The following is a 7,449-nucleotide window of genomic DNA, read 5'->3' as shown; positions in this document are numbered from 1 at the left end:
AACTGCGGACAAACAAAGCTGGAGCTTCCAACCCAATGGTACAAACACTAAATTCTCCAATTTTATGTAACTCCAAAAACCTTCCACTATCCCTTTTTTCCCCCTAACCCCTCTCCCCTCCACCTTCCCCCTCTCCCCTGTGCCCCCACCTAGACTCATGCCTATTTCACCCCCCACCCCCACCACTTCCACCTGCATCCCCTCCTCCAGCTTCACAATTTGCAATTCTTCAGTCCTTTTGTCTCGCACCTTCTGACAATGATTCTTTATTGTCGCATGTACCCCAGGGACAGTGAAAGTCTTGCATACAATCTGGTAAAATCACACAGCAGGCTTCACCTGGGGCAATTCACAACAAGACGCCATGGTTCTGGCGCTGATAAAATTTCAAAAGTTGCCGGTACAGTTTTAACTTTTCTTTTTCTGTCATTTCCTCTCTCTGGCCTTTGCCACTTTCTACCTATCAGCCCCCCCCCCCCTCCCCCATCTCCTCCCTTACCTGTATCAGCTTATTACCTTGTCCAGCCCCTCCTCTCTTCCAGCTTTCTTCCCCCTAGTACAATGTTTGAAGAAGGTGCCCTGAACAAAAACGTCACCTATCCATGTTCTCCGGAGATGCTGCCTGACCCGCTAAGTTACTCCAGCACCCTGTGCCCTGTGTCAGTGTCCCTGAAGTGGACGCACATGACATACGAGTGTGGACAGTGACTCAGGGTCAGAAGTAAAAACAGAAGCTCAGGAAACATCAGTTAGCTGGGAGTTTCACATCCTAGCTCTGGTTTACTGCAATGTAACACCGAGAGAGGACACAAAAATGCTGTGTATATCTTCGGTTTCAGCATTTTTGAGACCCAGGGTTGATCCTGATCTCCGGTGCTGTCAGTGTGGAGTTTGCGTGATCTCACTGTGACTTTGTGGGTTCCCCCCCCCCCCCCCCCCCCCACATCCCAAAGATGTGTCCGTTAACAGAGGGCTGCACAGTGGCCTGGCGGTAGACTTGCTGCCTCACAGCGCCAGAGACCCAGTTTAAATCCTGACCACAGGTGCTGTCTGTACGGAGTTTGCATGTTCTCCCTGAAACTGTGTGGGTTTCCTTCGGGTGCTCCTGCCTCCACCCATATCCCAAAGGCGTGCAGGTTTGTAGGTGAATTGGTGTGTAGTGTACGCGTAATCAATGGTCAGCGTGGGACTCGCTGAAGGCCTATTTCTACTCTGTACCTTAAAAAAAACTAAAACTAAATTGGCTGCTATAAATTGTCAGTCTATAGGCGGGGAATGGGAGAGGTAGGGGAGAAATAACTGGAAGGAGCTCACGGTTTGGGTGAACAGGTGCTTGATGGTCAGTGTGGAGATGGTGAGCTGAAGGGCCTACTTTCCATGCCAAGTCTATGATTCTCTAAAATGTAAATTATTATGCACCGGGGCAGCACGGTAGCACGGCGGCACAGCGGCAGACCTGCTGCCTCACAGCGCCAGAGATCCAGGTTCGATCCCGACTGCGGGTGCTGTCTGTCCGGAGTTTGTACGTTCTCCCCGTGACTGCATGTGTTTTTCTCTGGTTTCCTCCCAAGTTCCAAAGATGTCCAGGTTTGCAGGTTAATTGGCTTCACTAAAAAATTGTAAATTGTCCCGAGTGCGTGTAGGATAGTGGTGGTGGAGGGGATTGCTGGTCGGAGCGGACTCAGTGGGTTGATGGGCTGTATCTCTAAACTAAAACTACACTAAACTAGGCTAAACTAGACTAAACTAGACTAAACTACACTACACCAAACTACACCAAACTGGACTAAATTAGACTAAACTAAACTAGACGAAAACTAGATTCAACTAAACTAAACTAGACTAAATTAGACTAAACTAGACTAACCTAGATTAAGCTAGACTAAACTAGACTAAACTACACTAAACTGGACTAAATTAGACTAGACTAAACTAGACTAAACTAGATTAAACTAAATTAAACTAGACTAAACTAGACTAAACTAGACAAGACTAAACTAGACTAAACTAGATTAAACTAAACTAAACTCAACTAGACTAAACTAGACTAAACTAGACTAAACAAAACTAAACTAGACTAAACTAGACTAAACTAGACTAAACTAGACTAAACGAAACTAAACTAGACTAGACTAAACTAGACTAAACTAGATTAAAACTAAACTAGACTAAACCAGACTAAATTAAACTAAACTAAACTAGACTAAACTAGACCAGACTAAACTAAACTGAAACTAAGGAATAAAAACTGACATTAACAGGGCTGACCACTGATGACCTCCATGATGTACATGTTACTCCAGCACCCTCTGCTCTGCTCTGCTCTGCTCTGCCACTGCTGTCAGTCGGAGCCTGCGCTACTCCCTGGTGCACTGAGCTGCAGAGAGAGAGAGTTGTCGGCCTCAAGGTGCCGGCACTGGAGGGCTCAGCCCCTGCCGAGGGGAAGGAAAGGGCCGGGAGCAGTGTTAGTGCGGGAGGAAATGCCAGAGGCGAGGCAGTCCAGAGTCACCAAGGGAAGTCACCAAGGGATTTGACAACAATATGAGGAAGGACATGGAATTGAAACGTCAAATGAGAACCATTGAGACCAAAGATGAAGGAGGTGGGTCAGACCCCTGGTAACTGCTCTTGCCCCCTGGTGTAAAGGCTCACAGCTCCTATCCTCTTGTGCAAGTGCGCACAATTCTTGCCCCCTGGTTGTAAAGGCTCAAAGCAATGCAGTGGATCGCACTCGATGTGACTGTCCCCACTGGCAGGTAGTACGCACAGTAGGATGGTTCAGTTGCCTGATAACAGCTGGGAAGAACCCGTTTCTGAATCCGGAGGTGTGCGTTTTAAACACTTCTGTACCTCTTGAGTTTGAGTTTTGTTTATTGTCACGTTGTAACAAGGTGCAGTGAAAAGGTTTTGTTGCGTGCTAACCAGTCAGCGGAAAGACAATACAATACATGATCACAAATGAGCCGTCCACAGTGTACAGATACACAATAAAGGGAAATAACGTGAATAACGTTTAGTGCGACATAAAGTCCAGTAAAGTCCGATCAAAGATAGTCTGAGGGTCTCCAATGAGGTTAAAAGTAGCTCATGACTGCTCTCTAGTTGATGGTAAGATGGTTCAGTTGCCTGATAACAGCTGCGAAGAATATTACCCTGAATCAGGAGGTGTGCCTTTTTCACACTTCTGCACCTTTTGGCCCGATGGGAGAGGGGGAGAAGAGTGAGTGGGTGGGGTGCGACTGGTCCTTGATGATGCTGCTGGCCTTGCCAAGGCAGCGTGAGGTGCAGATGGAGTCGATGGAAGGGGGGTTGGTTTGTGTGATGGTCTGGGCTGCGCTGACCTGCTCACTGCCTCAGATCAGAAACCCAGCCCTCCGTCGGATAGATTTACCAGCTCTCCGCTCACAACCCCCCCCAACCTTAATCCCCTTCATTTCTTTGTTCCAAAATCATCTCTCTGTCTCTATCCTGCCGTGTTCTCGTTTTAAACCTCTTCATTAACTGCAGCAGTAAATCTTTAATCATGGTCCACTGTGTCTCCACAGACTTGGAAACGTTTGAGCCAAACGGTGGTGAGGACCTAAAAGAAAATCCTCAGAAATCCTCTCCACTGGAATCGGCAAAAAATAGGTTCAGCTCGAGTTTCACGATTGATATTCTTGTCACGTCCGGTTTCCATTGGCGACAGGTTTCGCTGGCCTGTTAGGGAGAGGATCCATGATTTATTCAGTATCTTTCCCCTCCAGCCAGAACTGATTTAGTTTAGAGGTACAGAGTGGAAACAGGCACTTCGGCCAAACCGAGTCCGCGCCGACCAGCGATCCCCGCACTCTAGCACAATCCTACACACACTACAATATACAATACAATACAATATATCTTTATTGTCATTGTACCCAGGGGTACAACGAGATTGGGAATGCGCCTCCTATACGATGCAATAATTTAAGTAATTTCGACAACAGCAACCAACGAAACGAAACAATGGTAACAGTTTTAGACAGGGTAAAGTGCAAGTTGATCACTGTGCGTTGTGGCCATCCGGCTCAGCAGGACCATTTCATAGCAGCTATGGCCCTGGGGATGAAGCTGTTCCTGAGTCTGGAGGTGCGGGCGTAGAAGGCACCGTCTGCCCGATGGAAGGAGTTCGAACAGACTGTTGCAGGGACAATTTACAATTTTACCAAGCCAATTAACCCAACCTGTACGTCTTTGGAGCGTGGGAGGAAACCGGACATGTTGGAGAAAACCCACACAGGACACAGGGAGAACGTTTAAACTCCGTACAGACAGCACCCGTAGTCAGGATCGAACCTGGGTCGCTGGCGCTGTGAGGCAGCAGTTCCACTGTACAGGCACACGCATGTAGGCCAGTAACTAGTGCCACATCTCCTCCCCTTTACCCCGGTCCTATTAATGATACATTTACCTCTCTACTTGCTCATAGGTTCATGTCATAGGAGCAGCCATAGGCCATTCAGCCCATCGAGTCTACACAGCCTTTCAATCTTGGCTGATCAATCTTTCCCTCTCAACCCATTCTCCTGCCTTCTCCCCATAACCCCTGACACCCGCACTAATCAAGTATCCGTCAATCTCCGCCTTAAAGATATCCATTGACGGCCTCCACCGCCTTCTGTGGCATGAGTTCCACAGATTCACCACCGTCTGGGTAAAGAAATTCCTCCTCAACTCCTTCCTAAAGGTACGTCCTTTTACTCTGAGGCTGTGGCTGTGTCCTCTGGTCCTAGATTCTCCCACTAATGGTAACACCCTCTCCTTTCTGGGTGGTGTCTCCGTTCCCGCTGCGGCCTACCATCGGCCAAACACCTGGAGCTGGCGGCCTCCAGCTGGGACCACCTGGGCTCTGGTTCGCAGAGCCCGCGGACCGGACTTACCATCGGCGGAGCTGGCTGCCTTCGGAGGCTGTGGTGGCGCTACAGGAGTGGCTGCGACTCGCCTTCGGAGGCTCCGGCCGTGGGCCGCGAGGACGTCGGAAGCTCGGCAGGCCCCTGGATGGGGGCCGACATCGGGAGCACCAGCAACAGCAGCGTCTTCGCCCGCCCCCGAATCGCGGGGCTTGCGTCGGCCCGCCGCGGACCTTTCACCGTCCGGCGCGGCCTGCAATAGGCCGCGGGATTTTTTTCCGCCCGGCGGGGTCTTCAATGTCGGGAGCCCCGACCGCCCGCCGACGTGGCAACTTCAACAGCCTGACCGTGGGAGAAGACGGCAGGGGAAGAGAAAGACATTCTGGCCTTCCATCACAGTGGGGAGGTGACTGGAGGGGACTCACTGTGATGGATGTTTCTTTTGTTTTTTTGTTTTTGTGTTGGTTTATGATTGTGTGTGTTATTGCTTATTTTTATTGCTCTTATTGTTGGACTGTGGGTAATGGAATTTCGTTGGATGACAATAAAGGCTATTCTGATTCTGATTCTGATTCTGACATCCACTCTCTCCAGGGTACTTCCCACAGGGAAAGGCTCATTACTACCTGATGTCTCCAGAGATACTGCCTGACCCTCTGAGTCACCCCAGAAACTGTGTCTATCTTTGGTATAAACCAGCATCTGCGGTTCTTTATTTTTACACCTCACAGGGCATCACGGTGGCGCAGCGGTAGAGTTGCTGCCTTACAATGCTTGCCCGGGTTCGATCCGACTACGGGCGCCGTCTGTACGGAGTTTGTACGTTCTCCCCGTGACCGTGTGGGTTTTATCCGAGATCTTTGGTTTCCTCCCACACTCCAAAGACGTGCAGGTTTGTAGGTTAATTGGCTTGGTATGAATGTAAATTGTCCCTGGTGTGTGTAGGATAGTGTGTTAATGTGCGGGGATCGCTGGTCGGTGCGGACTTGGTGGCCGAAGGCCCTGTTTCCGCACTGTATCTGTAAACTATATTGAAACTCTCTTATCCTCATTGCTTCACGTAATCCTTTGCCATCTCGGCGATGTATCTTGTGGACGATCCAGGGAGGGAACAAGAGAGATTGGTGCTTGAAGGTTTCCCAGGCACTCGAGTGGCAGGGGTGGGATGGGAAGCGGTGAGGAGAGGTGATCAACTTGGAATGATTTGGCAGCTGGGTGGATAACTCAGCCAGAGACTTTACCGGATTATCCCTGGGGATTAGCGAGGATCAGCACTGATTTCCTGGACACCAAGTGCAGGGTCTAAAATAAAGTAGGTTAGGCCCCTGGTCCCAGGAGAGCTGTGAGCTTCACGGGTAATTCTCCCGACACAAAGGCCGGCACAGTTGTGCAGCGGGTAGAGCTGCTGCCTCACAGCGTCAGAGACACGGGTTCAATCCTGGGAATTTGCACTTGCTCCCTGTGACCGCGTGGGTTTCCTCCGGGTGCTCCGGTTTCCTCCCACATCCCACAGATATACAGATGTGTGGGTTAATTGGCCTCTGTAAATTGCCCCCGAATGTGTAGGTGGGTGGATGAGAGAGGGGAATAACATAGGATCAGTGTGAACGGGTGATGGCTGGCTGGCATGGACTCGGTGGGCCGAAGGGCCTGATTCCTTGCTGTATCCTGTCAACCTCACGCGCGACAACTTCCAACGTGAAGCTCGGCGCCTGAAGGGTGAAGACCTGTAGACTCGCCATCAACAGAGCGCATCACTGCTCCCCTCGTGGCCTCTGGGTCACAGATACAGGCAAAGGCACGGCCTCAACAAACTGGAGCACCTGCACGCCAGCTCTGGGCTGCCAAGGACACGGGTGACCTCTGCCACAAGGTTGTGATGGGTACTTGATGTTGTGCGAGGAGGAAGCTTGTCCCTTCTCCCTGTTGTTCCAATGCCCTCTGTGCCCAACAGATCCACACCCTGCCCCATCACCCACAACCTGCCTCCTTCTCCCCCGCCTGCCCCAATGCCCTCCCTGCCCCTTTCCCCTTGTCCTATAGCCCACAGTGCCCCACCTCCCCTTCCCCCCTGTCCCATAACCCACAGTGCCCCCACATTCCCTTCCCCCTGTCCTATAGCCCACAGTGCCCCACCTCCCCTTCCCCCCTGCCCCTTTAGCCCACAGTGCCCAACCCCTTCCCCCCTGCCCCATTACCCACAGTGCCCCACCTGCCCTTGCCCCCTGACCACCCCATCGCCCCACAGTGCCCCACCTGCCCTTGCCCCCTGACCACCCCATCGCCCACAGCCTGCCCACAATTTGCCCACAGCTCACAACTTTAGTTTAGTTTAATTTAGCTTGGAGATACAGCGCGGAAACAGGCCCTTTCGGCCCACCGGGTCCGCGCCGACCAGCGATCCCCGCACATTAACACTATCCTACACTCACTAGGGACAATTTTTTTACATTCACCCAGCCAATTAACCTACAAACCTGCACGTCTTTGGACTGTGGGAGGAAACCGAAGTTCTCAGAGAAAACCCACACAGGTCACGGGGAGAACGTACAAACTCCGTACAGACGGCACCCGTAGTCGG

The sequence above is a fragment of the Rhinoraja longicauda genome, chromosome 35 (genome assembly GCF_053455715.1).
Source record: "Rhinoraja longicauda isolate Sanriku21f chromosome 35, sRhiLon1.1, whole genome shotgun sequence".
Classification (NCBI taxonomy): Eukaryota; Metazoa; Chordata; class Chondrichthyes; order Rajiformes; family Arhynchobatidae; genus Rhinoraja; species Rhinoraja longicauda.
This window is presented reverse-complemented; position numbering follows the sequence as displayed.